Source organism: Erinaceus europaeus, chromosome 10, assembly GCF_950295315.1.
Source record: "Erinaceus europaeus chromosome 10, mEriEur2.1, whole genome shotgun sequence".
Taxonomy (NCBI): domain Eukaryota; kingdom Metazoa; phylum Chordata; class Mammalia; order Eulipotyphla; family Erinaceidae; genus Erinaceus; species Erinaceus europaeus.
Window position 1 is genome coordinate 8,651,855 of NC_080171.1, and position 15,759 is coordinate 8,667,613.

The window sequence follows — 15,759 nt, forward strand, 5'->3', positions numbered from 1 at the left end:
ACCCCACCTGCAAGGGGGGGGTCGCTTGACAGGTGGTGAAGCAGGTCTGCTGGTGTCTGTCTTTCTCTCCCCCTCTCTGTCTTCCCCTCCTCTCGATTTATATTTGTCCTATCAAACAACAGTAATGGCAACAATAAAGGCAACAAAATGGGGGAAATGGCCTCCAAGAACAGTGGATTTGTAGTGCAGGTACCAAGGCCCAGAGATAACCCTGGAGGGGAAAAAAAAAAAAAAGGAAGGAAAAGGAAGGAAGACAGGTTTATTCCTAGATATCTTGTTGTTTTACTGCAATAGTCAATGGGGTTTTCAATTTCTTCTGCTTCTGACTTAGTGTTTGCATATGACCTCTTTATGTTAATTTTGTAGCCTGACACTTTACTGTATTGCTTGGTAATTTCCAGGAGCTTCCTTCTGGATTCTTTAAGGTTTTCTATGTGTACTATCATATATCTGAGAATAATTACAGTTTGATATCTTCTCTTCTAATCTGTATCCTTTTAATTCCTTTCCTCTTGCTTAATTGCTACTTCAGGAACTTACAGCTCTTTGTAAAATAGTTGTAAGATAGTGGGCAGCCCTGTCTAGTTCCTGATCTGAGGGGAAATGCTTTCAGTGTCTCACCACTGAGTATGATATTGGCTGTAGGTTTGCTTATCTGGACTCCATTAGATTTAGTAATTTTACACCTATTCCCATGCTTGTAGTAGCTTGTAAAATTATGTTGGATTTTGTGAAAGAGAGATGGGGCAGGGGAGGGAGAGTTTCTCTGCATCTATTCAGATAAACTTGGGGTGTGAATTTGGGCTTTTATGTATTGATGTGGTGGATCACATATATATGGCATTGCATCTTTGCGAGAAAATCCACTTGGTTGGATATACTGTCATTTTAATACTACTGTATCCAGTTGGATAGAATTTTCTTCAATATCTTAGCATCTATATTCATCAATGATACTGGTCTGTACTGTATGTGTGTGTGTGTGTGTGTGTGTGTGTGTCTGCTTTTGATATCAGGATAATGTTGACTACATACAAGGTGATAGGGAGTATTCCTGGATCTTCAGTAATCAGACTACAGGGATTCCTTGAAGGCTTTTTAGAAATCATTTTTAAAGTAATCTAGGTATGCAGTTTTAAGGCTGGGTAGTTTCTTGATGAATATTTCACTTCTGTTGACTATGACTGGCCTGTTCACATTTCTAGTTCCACTTGGTTCTATTGTGGAAGTTTATATGCTTCTAGGGACTTTTAAATATCTTCCAGCTTCTCTATGTTTGTGGTATGTACTTGTTCATAGATGCCTCACATGCTACTTTGGATTTGTAGGAACTGTTGTAGTATCTTCCCATTCATTTACAGTCATATTTATTTAAGGCTTCCCCCTTTTTTGAATTGAATCTGGCCAAGCGCTTGTCAATTTTCCTTACACTTTAGAAGAACCAATACTTATTTGATCTTATGCATGCTTCTCTTATTTTTAATGGTAAAAAAGTAAAGGAATTGTACATTGAAATGTTTGAATCACTATTCAAGAAAATATGAAAATATACAAAGAAAGAGAAAGATATCCCATGGCCATAGACTAGAATCATCGAAAGAACTACTCAATCCACAGACATGGAAAATTTAATATAACCATCATCAAGATCCCTCCATTTTTTTAAAGAAAAGAATAAAAGCTACAAAAACTACTTTGAATCACCAAAACAATCTTGAGAAAAAAAAAAAAAAAACAGAACTGGAGGCATCACACTGTCAGATCTCAAACTAAATTATAAGGCGATCATAAACAGAACTGCCTGGTACTGGAACAAAAATAGACACACCAACCAGTGGAATAAAATTAAGAACTCAGAAATAAGCCCACACACATATGGCTGTCTAATTTTGACAAGGGGTCCCACATGATTAAATGGAGAAAGGAGAGTCTTCAACAAGTGATGTTGGAAAACTTCGGTTGAAACATGCAGAAGAATTAAACTGAACCACTACATTTCATAACACACAAAATTAAATTTCAAATGGCTCAAGGATTTGGATGTTAGATCAGAAACTATCATATGCTTTGAGGAAAAATATTAGGAGAACTCTTTCCCAACTAAGTTTTAGAGTTATCTTCAATGACTCAATTTCAATATCAAGGAAGACTAAAACAAAAATAAGCCAAGGGAACTAAACCAAATTGAAAAGCTTCTGCAGGGAAAAACAAACAGACAAACAAACAAACAAAACAAGGAGACTCCTTACAGAATTTGAGAAAATTTTGATATGCTTGATACTGGGTGGCCAAACAGCCTAAAATTCCTGGTGAGCTACTTTTCTGGCAATGTTTCTTAAATAATATAGCTTAGAATGTCAGGTCTATACTAAGCCTCGATCAATATCTCTTTTAATTATATATATTTTATGTATTATTTACAGAGACAGAAATTGAGAAGGGAGGAGGTGGCAGAGAGGGAAAGAGACAGAGAGACCCCTGTAGCCCTTCTTTACAACTCATGAAGCTTTCGTCCTGCAGGGACTTGTTGGTCATTACGCCAGGTCCCCTGCATTGCCTGATGCTGTGGTCTATTTACATAATCATTGTTTTGCCTGAGACCCGCCCTGCCTGCAGGGCATTGGTTTAATCCCCACTGGTTAGATGGAAGCTTGCTACCTTCCCACTCTTTTTTCCCCTCCACCCCTCTCCCAGCCATTTCCTGCCACTTCTGTCTCAAAAGATATAAAGGCATTTTCTCTGATCAACAAAAGGCATTATTGCATTGTGTTCCCACTCAGCCACTCAGTTCCTGGTTCCTCTCCCGTGACGCTGAGTAAGCAGCAGCCCAAGTTGGCTCCATTCGAGTTCTCTCCCCCAGGATACAACCCAACAGGGACTGGAGGCTTGAACCTGCGTCCTCACACACTGTAATGTGTGTGCTTAACCAGGTGCACCACGACCTGACCCTCTCAATATTTTTTTCATATACTATTAAGTTGAACTTTCTATCAACTTTTGAAAATATTTTCTGATCATTCAAAGAGGATGCACAACTAATTTTGTGATCATTCAGGATACACAACTAATTATCTTGGCTACCTAACAGTCAAAATGTGTCCTCCTTGAGTCATTTGGCTCAATGATGGCTATCTTTTGTTAATATCAGTTCTCAAACAGGGATGCTTGATATGAATATGATAGTATTCATTAGTTATTATACAAAAGCGCAATTATTTGTTTTTTTAAATTTTATTGTCCTCACTTTTGAGCACAGCATATTTTAAGAGTTATGACAATCCATGATTAATAGCTTTCTATTTACAATAGCCTCAGGAAATAACTAAATTAAATAGTGACTTTTACAAAAAATAATTTGAAACCTACCAACACTGGAGCCCAGAGCTACTAAGTTCCAACTTGCACTTTTGCCTCCTCTGCTAAAATGTTCTACCACAAGATGAGATAGGTACTATGATCATAAATTAAATGAGGAGAGGATCTCAGAGAAATGAAAAAAATTGTGATATTTTTCTTATATTAAAAAATGCACAAAGTCTCAATTTAGAAAAGGAAGGTCAATAAAGAACAACCACATTACTACTCTCCCAAGGGTATTATTTCATTTTTTATTTTAAAAATGTTTTAAAGTTTTGGAGATAATTTCAAACTTTAAATGTAATATTTTCCTTCATCTATGCTAATTTATTCCACTTACTTTGTTCTCATCTCATCAGCAGCTCACAACTGATTCAAAACTGAAATGCTCTTCTTGACGTGTCTCTTTTGATTTTAGTGTCTGTCAGTAGAATTTTCATAAGGCAAAAAAATAAGATTGAGAAGGGAGGCATGCATGACAATAATCTGATATCTGAGCTAAATTTAAAGTTACTCAAAACAAAGTCACAGCGACAACTAATTTTAAGTTGCACCTCAAGATTCTACTTCCTATAGAATTTGGATTTCATTTTGGTTCAACAAGTGAAATTTTAAAGTTTCCTAAATTTCTAATATTAACATTTCTCATACAAAGCACAGAATTAGTTATCAGAGAAGTCATTATTTTCTTAAACTTTTAGTTTCAAGTTTTTGTGACTTAGACAGGTTTTCAAAAAATTAGAAGGCCAACTTATACTAGAGAATATATCCTAAGGGACTGGGTGGTGGTGCACCTGGTTAAGACCATATAGTACTAAGCACAAGGACCCAAGCAAGGATTTGGGTTTGAGCTCCAGGATCCCCACTTGCATGGAGGACTGTTCACAAGTGATGAAGTAGGTCTGCAGGTGCCTATCTTTCTCTCTCTCTCTCTATGTTCCCCCCATCCACTCTCAATTTCTCCTTCTCCTATCCAATGTAATAGAAAGAAAAAAATAATGGCCCCCAGTAGCAGAAGGTTTGTAGTGCCAGCACCAATCCTCACCAATAACCCTGGAGGCAAAAAAAAAAAAAAAAAAAAGAGGGGGGATGTCTTCTGAATATTCTAAATATTGAGCCTAGGAAACTCTCTTTCCTTTTCACCAAAATGTTGCTGAAAACCATCAGATTTCTACTCTTTGTATTGACGAGGTTGCTGTCCCTATTTCATTCTGATGGCAAATAGAGCCCAGATTTTCATCCTTTCATTATGTTGCTTGGGCTTTTTCTCAAGCATGTATTTCCTTTGTGATCAATTAGCTCTGAATTATATTTCAATTTCTTTCCACATGCATTTAACTGTTTCTTTTTTTTCCTATAGGAAGCTTCTGGGGGGAAACAAGATTTGAATCAAACTTCCTAAAAGTAATTAATATGTCAGGCATGTCTCAGGATCACTCTGAAGCTGGTATACCACAACAGATTTCCCTACTGTACTTCTAGTTATTCTGACCTCTGGATAGCTGGTGGTGAGAATGACTCCAGGGATACAAATAAGTCTGTCAGTTTTTAAAACATGCAAACAGATTTGTTTTCAAGCTAATAAGGAATGGTATGCTTTTCATGTTGATTTGAAATATGTGACTTTCATTTAAATGTTTTTTAAACTATATTTATTTATTTATTTTTCCCTGTTGTTGCCCTTGTTGTTGTTTATTATTGTTTAGTCATTGTTGTCATTACTGATGTCATTGTTGTTAGATAGAACAGAGAGAAATAGAGAGAGGAGGGGAAGACAGAGAGGAGGAGAGAAAGATAGGCACCTGCAGACCTGCTTTGCTGTCAATGAAACGACTCCCCTGCTGGTGGGGAGCCGGAGGGCTCGAACCGGGATCTTTTTGCTGGTCCTTGTGCTTCGCGCCAGGTGCACTTAACACCTGCACTACCGCCTGACTTCCTCATTTAACTGTTTTAACCTTTGTTTTAAAATTAAAATAGTATGTGACCAATATCTGTAGCAGTGTCAACAGATCAGATGAACATTTTTCTCTAGACACTATGATAAAAAACACGTGTTACCTATGTACAGGCAGGTGAATTCACTATGTTTAATGCTTAAAGCACAAAATTGGTTCCTGTGTAACAAATACTCAGTTCCACCCATCATGCTACTGTGGATAGATTCCTGCAGAAAAAAAAATAATGGGGGGGGGGTGGCTGGGAAGCACCTTTTCTGTGAGTGACTGACTTTTAAATGTGCTAGCTTCACTGGAGAGCGAGACTCTGGAACTCGTGGCTGACTGGGAACATAATGCAGTTTTCTTTATTGATCAGATACAATGCCATATATACATATCTTTAACCAGAAGTTGCAAGTGGGAAAAGGAAATGGCTAGGAGAGGGGGTGGAGCAAAAAAAAAAGAGCGCGAACACACAAAGCTTCCACAGCAGCTGTTGCAAAGGTTCTAACCAATGGGATTAAACCAATACACTGCAGGCAGGGCGGGTCTCAGGCAAAACAGTGATTATGTAAATAGGCCACAGCATCAAGCAATGCAGGGGTCCTGGAATAATGACCAACATTTTGTGACATGTTATAATGCTAAAAAAAACAATCTTCAAATGTGTTGGGGACATTAAGGTGTTTTTTTTTTTTTTTTTCTAAAGACTAAGGAATATCAAACTTTTAATGTACTTCTTTCTTTAGGGCAAATCTAAACAAATTTCTACATATGCTTTTTCTATTGCTAGGTCTGGAACCTACATTCTGTGATATATTATAGGTTATAGAAAACATTTTTTCTTTCTATCTAATAAAATATTTCAGGAGTGGGAGACTAAGTTTATAAGTGCTCAGGAAAAATGTATACTAATTTCAATAGACAAAGAAGGTGGTTTATCATGTTTGTTAAGTTATATCATTCGGGGGCTGGGGTGGTGTTGCACTTTATTGAGTGCACATGTTATAATGCACAAAGACCCAGGTTCAAGCCCCCAATCCCCACTTGCAAGGGGAAAGCTTCACAAGTGGTGAAGCAGTGCTGCAGGTGTCTGTTTCTCTCCCTTCTTTATCTTCCCCTTCCTCTCAGTTTCTGGCTATCCCTATCACATAAGTAACAATTTTAAAACATTTATTTATATATTTATTTTAATTTTATTTATTTATTTTCCCTTTTGTTGCCCTTGTTGTCTTTTTTTATTGTTGTTGTAGCTATTATTGTTGTTGTTATTGATGTGGTTGTTATTGGATAGGACAGAGAGAAATGGAGAGAGGAGGGGAAGACAGAGGGGGGAGAGAAAGATAGACATCTACAGACCCGCTTCACTGCCTGTGAAGCGACTCCCCTGCAGGTGGGGAGCCAGGGACTTGAACCGGGATCCTTACACCGGTCCTTGCGCTTTGTGCCACCTGCGCTTAACCCACTGTGCTACCACCCGACTCCCAATTTTAAAACAATTATATCATGCTGGAGGAAAATAATAACTTATAAGATAGGTGTTCTCACAAGTGCATGGTTTGCAGTCACCAAAAATGCCTCCTCAGTGATTGATTTTTTTCCTATAACCAACTACACAATCTATTACTGCATCTAATCATGTGAAAAAAATATAAAAAAGCACTGAGGCTTCCTTCAAAGCAGTAAGGGCCGGGCTCAACCCTGGATTCACACATAGAAAATGAACGCACTACCAAAGTGAACTGTTTTGTCAAACCTCACATAAATTTTCTCTTCACTTCAACCAATCAAGTCGAAAGTATATGCAATTCATATACAGAGATATGGGCAGAGAAAGTGAAACGAAGACCAACTGAAAACCACTTCATTTATCTTGATGGAAAACATTTACATGGTAAAATAAGTAAGATGCTGTAAGAAGAACAAGAAAATATTCATCAGTCCCTTTGTTTTGGTTTATGTGAGTTTGATAAATTCACTGAGCCTAATATGCTTGGACTTTATCATCACTGGTAGTTCTCTTTCAAACTTGACCAAAGAGTCAGACACTTGGCATTTCTGTGATATGCTTTTCTTGAGATTTAAATGTTAAGTGAACCTCATTGAGAGGAATTTGAAAGTAATTAAAGTAGCCATACAGAAAGGCACCATTTAAAATATAACAGTAAATTAAAAAGTAAAAGTTAATTAAACTCACGTAGAAAAAAAAAAAACGGGAAGGTAACACAACAAAACATTGCATTGTGCCTGTAGAGACCATCACTTTCATTGACTCTTTTGGTTTCATTATAACAGTTTAATAACACCCATGTTATTTTAGGTATGAAGTTATTTAAAAACAATCATCTGTGCTTGATAACACCAGTAATAATGTTGGCAATGATAGAAAATCAAAAAAGCTACAATACCCCAGAAGAAAAAATATTTCACACTTCAGAGTTGTGAAATGTTGACTCCTTTTTCTAATAGGCTTCATTCATTTCCTTGTCAAAAGTCAGTTGGAGCTGAGTGCTGAAAGGAACCTGAGACTGCTGCACAGAGCCATTCTTTCAGATAGCTATTAAATATTTAGCAGCATATGAAAACTGTCATTTCAATAGGATTCCTACAGCAAAATTAATCTAAGGTTAGAGTACACTATTTCTTTTTTTTTAATTTTTTAATTTTTAATATTTTATTTTATTTATTTATTCCCTTTTGTTGCCCTTGTTGTTTTATTGTTGTAGTTATTATTGTTGCTGTCATCGTTGTTGGATAGGACAGAGAGAAATGGAGAGAGGAGGGGAAGACAGAGAGGGGGAGAGAAAGACAGACACCTGCAGACCTGTTTCACTGCCTGTGAAGCGACTCCCCTGCAGGTGGGGAGCCGGGGTTCGAACTGAGATCCTTATGCCGGTCCTTGTGCTTTGCACCACCTGCGCTTAACCCGCTGCGCTACAGCCCGACTCCCCAGAGAACACTATTTCTTAACATAGTTCTTCATTAAAGAAAAAAAAATCATTTGTATGCTGATGTGAAAACCATATTGCTTGTTTAATTTTTAATGCAAGAACTAATAGACTTTGTATTTGCCTAAGTTGCATAAACTTGCTTTTTGAAAGTAATTTTTGAAACTTACTACTTAAATACCCTGTATTTGTTGTTGGTCAAATTTAAGAACTAGCCATGTTATGCTTAGCAAGAGCAAGCACTCCAGTGTAGCATGGTTCTAAGAATTTAAGATTATAGCAATAGATACTAATGGAAAACTGAATTGAATAAATTTATCATACAATGTTTAATTCTTTTGATGCAATTGTAAATGAATTTTTTTTCTGGTCTCTCATTTTGCTAGTCCGTTGTTTATACCCAAAGAGGTGAAAGACTTCTACACTGTAAACTAAAAAAAAAAAAATATCTGAATGAACCAAGAAAAGGAGAGATGTTCCATCTGTATAGACTGAAAAAATTAACATTGTGAAAATGATGTACATTTAAAAAAAATGTTGAGGAAGCTACACAGTTAACATGCAAATCAATGAAACTAAACCACTAACAAATACCATACAAAGAAATAACTTCGAAATGAATTAAAAAATTGAATGCTAGATATGAAAGGATAAGACACAAAGATGAAAGCACAGGCTACACTCCTTGACACTAAATCTTAAGAGATTTCTCTAGGGACTAGAATAGACAGCAAAAGAAACAAACAAAATTAATAATCAAATGAGGCAATATTAAGCTGAAAATTTTCTGCATAGTGATCCTGTTGTCAAATGAAAGACATTCCATTTTTAGATAGAAACAGGGAGACAGAAAAGCAGATATACATATATATATATATATATATAATATTTAACACACACACACATATATATATATATATATATATATATATACACATATATATGGAGGGAAAGAGGCAGAGAGGAGGGGAGAGGAGGGGAGAGAAGAGGGGAGGGGAGGGGAGGGGAGGGAGACACCACAATACTGAAGCTTCCTTCAATTTGGTGGGGGCTGGGCTCAAACCTAGGTCTCACACGAGGCAAAGTGGCACACCATCAAGGTGAGCTATTCTGCTGCTCCAAGATGGCATTGTATTAATAGGAGAAGAAACAGACACATTATACGTCTCACAAGGGGCTAATACCCAGATCTTACAATAACAAAAAGCAACACAATCTGATTTGAATAAGCACTTCTCTAAGAAAGACACGCACAAAGTCATAAGGTACATGGTGCTATTAATAAACACCATTAATTGTTATCAGGAAACTAAAACCAAAATACTATTTTCCAGGCACGAAACAAGCATTGGAGAGGATGTGAAGAGAAAGGGCCTTTGTGGTCTGTCAGTGGAGATGTAAACTGTTAACAACCATTATGGAAAGTTGTGTGGGAATTCCTCACAAATTACAATAAAACATTCTACATTCCAGTTCAAAGATATTTACCAAAAGAATATAAACCAGCTCACACAAAGAAATATACATATCCTTAAGTCACCAACACATCATTTACAACACACAATAATCAGAAACCATCTAAAGGCCCATCGACAGATGACTCCATGAAGAAGTGGAATCCCCCACTGTCAGTGAGTGGAAGTGGGGACACAGACCTTGGGTGGTGGGAATGATGTGAAACTATACGCCTATTAACTTATTATTTTACTCAATTTTATCTTGCCTCCAGGGTTATCACTGGGACTTGGTGCCAGCACTAGGAACCCACTGCTCCTGGTGGCCTTTTTTTTTTTTTTTCCATTTCATGAGATAGGACAGAGAGAAATTGAAAGTGGAAGGGGAGACAGAGAGGAAGGGAGAGAGAGATGTGCCAGCAGACCTGTTTTGCCACTTATGAAGCTTACCTCCTGCAGGTGAGGAGCAGAGGCTCAAACCCGGACCCTTTGGCGGAGCCTTGCACAGTGTGTTTCACCGCCAGACCCCCCTCGTATTAACTTATAATCTTATAAATCACTAATAAATCAATGTCATAGAAAAACAGATTGATTGCTCCAAGTTCTTTAACTGCCTAGGTTTTAGTTGTGAGTATATATTTCTTTAGTCTAAGCATTTAATATCTCAAAATTGTAAACTGTTTGAATTCTGACTCTGAGCTTAAAATTTTAAAACATTTCTAAAAATATTTTCCCTTAATACTAAGGTACCTACCACCTTAGACCAAGTAGATAAGAATCATTTGGTCTAATCAGTATCAAAGAGGCTAAAATATTAGATATTGTTAAATGACAAAAAGCACAGTGAGGTGAAGTACAGGATGGTAAATGCTAATTATGGGATTTTTCAAAGAAAAATAATCTCCCAGCTAACTAAATTATAATAATGATAATAATAAGCCATTGTCTTTTTAAACTCTAAGAATATAAGGGGTCTTCTCTGTTCTCTTTAAGTTCCATATTCCTTCCAGTCCTGGAACCTCTGAGACTTTGCATATATTTCACCATGCCTCTTGTCTGGATGCTTTACCCAGTTATACTGCACTGCTGAAGTCAACTAAATCAATAACATGCCACCTTATGATGCCATCGGTCTTTTGATTCAGATTATATCCAGAGATGCCAAGCCTGAGTGAGACTGTTCCTGACACATGGGACTGCCTAGATTAATTTCAAATGGTGCACTCTCAATTAAAATTGAAGACCATACATAACAGCTAGGGACTAAGGGACTGGGTGCATGTATACACATATCCGTAAGTTAGGGGCAACTATATACCTCAAAGTCAATGTGCTTTGTGGTCCTTTGTGATTAGAATTAAGCCCAATAAGCTCAGAAAATCTCTTTATAATGGCTTAAAGAAGGCACCATCAAAAAGTGGTATAAATATAATGAAATTCTACTTATAACAGTTGTATTTCATATGATATCGGTGAAATCCTTCCATTATAGCAATACGATGGACCCAGAAGTCATTATATTTACTGAAATTATTCAAGGTAAATCAAACCTTATGGTCACATTCATGTACAGTGCATTAGATAAACCACCAAAGGAATGGACTAAACAAACAAACCAAAACCCCTTTGGTCTATAAGATCAATTCCACGGTTCCCCAGAGGGAAAGGAGGGGGTGAGGCAAGTCCACAGCAGAAAGGGGTCAGTTCCTGGTGAAGAACAGAATTAGATTTAATGGTTACAGTGACATAGACTGGTGCATAAGAGTCCTACATAATGTTACATAGCGCAGTGCTATTTCAACAAAATGACTTTAAAAGGAAATGGCACACCTGAAGATAGCACAACGGCTTAGAGCAGGACCTGTGTGTATTAGGTCTTGAGTTCAATACCAATACTCCCTATGCCTGAGTGATTTTCTGACCTCTATGTCTTTTCATGAAACAAATATTTACACTCACTTCAGCAATCCATATACTAAAATTGAAATGATACAGAGAATAAATATTCTATAAATAAAATATAGTAAAGGATACATATTATTGTCTTCAGTTATTGCTAATAACTACTAATACTATGGATTTTAAAGTTCATTATCAATTCAGGATTCCTCTACAAAAATTTAATATGCCAATCTTTAAGTCTGTAGTACTCTATCATAATACCCTGAATAAGTAGAGCTATATTGACTTAGGAGGTAAGGATGGATGGAGATAGGGATCCATGTGGGAAATGTTACTAGTACAGAAATTAACAGGTGGAAATGGCTACTTCCAAAACCTCCAACTAAATCAAATGTCAAAGTTCTGTTTGTATTCTGACAATAAATCCACAAAAAAATCTTCTCAAATTCTAGGCTTTTAAAAAACACCAAATGGCTCACAAATCCATAAAAGTCTAGGTTCTTCTATGTGTCTTGGACTTCATCATCTTTCTCCTTGACCAGAATCAGTAGTTCAAGAAGTGAATGCAACATTTGTTTTTATCAAACACAAACTGTGGACACTGATAAATCAAGTCTTTTGTCCAAATAAATCAGTTCTCGTGATCCGGAGGGTGGCGCAATGGATAAAGCACTGAACTCTGAAGCATGAGGTCCCAAGTTCAACCCCCGGCAGCACATGTGTGATGTCTAGTTCTTTCTCTCTCCTCCTCCTATCATTCTCACTAATAAATAAATAAAATAAAACAAATAACTCAGTTCTAGTACTGAATTGAAAGCTAAAGGTAATGCATTAACTAATAACATTTTATATGACTTCTCTGCACAGTTTGTATGGAAAACCCTAAGTATTTTCCCAAATCCAGCAAAGTGATCTTATAAAACTGATCTCTAACATTTCACTCTTCTTACAGTCACATATACTGTGTTATCTAATAATGAGATTCCAATCTAGTCTATATCTACTAATTTCTTATTTAAGACATAAGGGCTATATTCAGGGAGATGGTGTATAGACTAAATATTGAAAACTTGTGGCTGGCTATTTTTAAATTTACTTTCTGCAGAAATACAATATTCCTCATGTCTTCCACTTTTGTGAAATCAAGACCATGTTTGACACAATATTATTTTATTCATATTTTAGTGAATAATAATTAGATTGGTTTCAGCCAAAAGAAAACACATCAAAAAATCAGATGGGAGGAAGAGAGAGAAGTTGAAAGATTTTCTAAATGTTCCCTTCTTGGCTCTGACATTAGTTACATTGCCCATAGTTACCATGGCAACTAGAAAATCCCTCTGTCCTAATTCAGTTTCATTTACCCCATTACTTCTTTTATGAGGATGATCTCACTTAAAAATACATAGACTTACGGGGGTGCCCAGAATTGACCTCTTAATGTTTTTAAAATAGCAATTGCTTAATGTAATCTTAGAAGTCAAAATAACTTTTAGGTCGAAAGAAATTTCAGAGCCTCAATATACCAGGTTGGCATGTCTTCCCAGATTTAATTACTTGCACAATCATATGTCATTTTAGAGCTGTGCAAATAAATAAATGCTTAAAAATGTAAGACATGTTCTCAAAAGTAAACTAAATGAGACTGTCCCCTCAAGAAGAACAACTGAAAATCATATGCTATGTGTTGCTTATATCATTACACAAGATTTCTGATCATCAAACCAGCTCACTTGAATAGTGTGTTGCTTTGCCATGTGCATGCCCAAGTTTGATCCCAGTCCTCCCCACTGCATTGGTGCTAAGGTCTCCTGAATTCTTGCCCTCTCTGCCTTTTTGCTTCTATTTTTTTTAAAGAAAGAGTGAACAAGATTTCAAGCAAAAAACAGTAGAATTTGATTTCACAAGAATACCATGCTTTCCTAAAGACTTTTCTGATGAGACTGGGGTCACTATCAATGTCATTTTAGGTGCTGTAGAGTGAAATGATTAACCACCCGAAATATCTACAGATTGACTCCATGAGCCAGTATTAACAATAATCACTGGACTGTATTAGGGACCCATATGTGTGTCAAGGTTTGCTCAAGGTACAAGACAGTAAACCTTGCATGCAGAGGTACTAGCTTTAATCCCTGACACTAAAGAGTGTGAAAGCTTTCCTCTTCCTTGGCTGGAATATTTTTATTGAATTATTCTTTTATTATTAATAATAACAAGGAAACTAACTAAACCATAGGTTAAGAGGGGTACAACTCCCCACAATTCCCACCACCAGAACTCTGTATCCCATCCCCTCCCCTGATAGCTTTCCTCAAGTTTTCCTAAAATGAGAAGAGGATATGAACAGAACATTCACTACAGAAGAGATACAAAAGGTTAACAAACACATGAAAATTGCTCCAAGTCACTTACTGTCAGAGAAATGCAAATAAAGACAACATTGAGATACCACCTCACCCATGTGAGAATGGCATACATCAAAAAGGACAGCAGCAACAAATGCTGGAAATTAATGGGGACAGAGGAACCCTTTTGCACTGCTGGTGGGAATGTAAATTGGTCCAGCCTCTGCGGAGAGCTATCTGGAGAACTCTCACAAAGGTAGACATGGACCTTCCATATGACCGAGTAATTCCACTCCTAGGGATATACCCCAAGGACTCCGTAACACCCAACCAAAAAGAAATGTGTACACCTATCTTCATAGAAGCACAATTCTAAATAGCTAAAACCTGGAAACAACCCAGATATCCAACAACAGATGAGTGGCTGAGAAAGCTGTGGTATACATACACAATGGAATACTATGCAAGTATTAAGAACAATGAATCCACCTTCTCTGACCCATCTTGGATGGAGCTTGAAGGAATTATGTTAAGTGAGCTACGTCAGAAAGATAAAGATGAGTATGGGATGATCCCACTCATCAACAGAAGCTGAGAAAGAATAATAGAAAGAAAAACTAAAAGCAGGATTCGACTAAATCTGGAGTAGGACACCAAAGTAAAAAAAAAAAAAAAAAAAAACATGGGTTAAGGGTGAGGGTGGATGTTCTGCTTCACTTGGCAGGGGTGTGGGGGAGGGGAATGTGATGTGATGTCTTTTGGTGACGGGAATGGTGTTTATGTTCACTCCTATTAATTTGTAGTCATATAAATCACTAATTAATATGAGAGGGGGAAACTGATTGAATGTCTCAAACTTTTTAAAGCACAGACTGAGTCTTTTTAATACATAGGCTGAGTCTTTGAAATGTTGACTTTCTTAAAAGCTTAGACCAGGGAGAACAGAAGAACCGGTGGCACAGCTATATACAAATGATGCCAAAAGGACATAAATTATGGTGATGTTGTATATGATACAGCAAATCCAAACAAAGGGATATTTCATAGTTAACCCAATTGCCAAACTATATGATTATAGCAATAACTATCTATTGTCTTTTTAAACCTAAAACAGCAGGAACAGTCCATTTCCTATATAGAGCCTATATTTCTCCTAGTCCTCTATGGTGGGGCTCACTTTCCTGCATGCCTCTATCAATTCATACCAAATGATCTTGCATCTGCTGATCCCAACCAAATAAATGCAAGGAGTAGCACTTCAGCATGCTTCACTTCAGACTGTGTCCTGAGACGTGAGTTTGGAATGTCAACCCTTAACCCTCATTACTTGGGTGACACCTTTCCTTTCATAGGATTCTCTAATTCCACTGCAGGAGGTTCACTTCCTAACAAAGTCCCAAACCTAGGTATAGATCAGGTCCCATGAGATAGAGCATATGTTCACATGTATCCATAAATTAGGGCAAAATATATACCTGAAAGCAAAAGTACATGATAGTCTGTAGTGAGTTAGTATAAAGTTCATAATAAAAAGTGTCTCCATAGACTTAGATACCCTCCTCACCTACTTCCTATTACAGTTCTCTCACTCATTCCAAAGCTAACCTTAGCAAACAAGGACTCCAAAAGCTGAATAAGGGCAAGAGCCTGGCATACTTTAACGATGGCTCTTTAGTTACTATCAGGTCACCCATCAGCTAGGTCCCTAATCAGGGAGTCTGGAGATTACCAAACAGACATGATGGGCCTAGACCTTGAATAAATATCTGTCTCCATTGTTACCGGTCACCTCTATCAGGAACAACAAAACAGA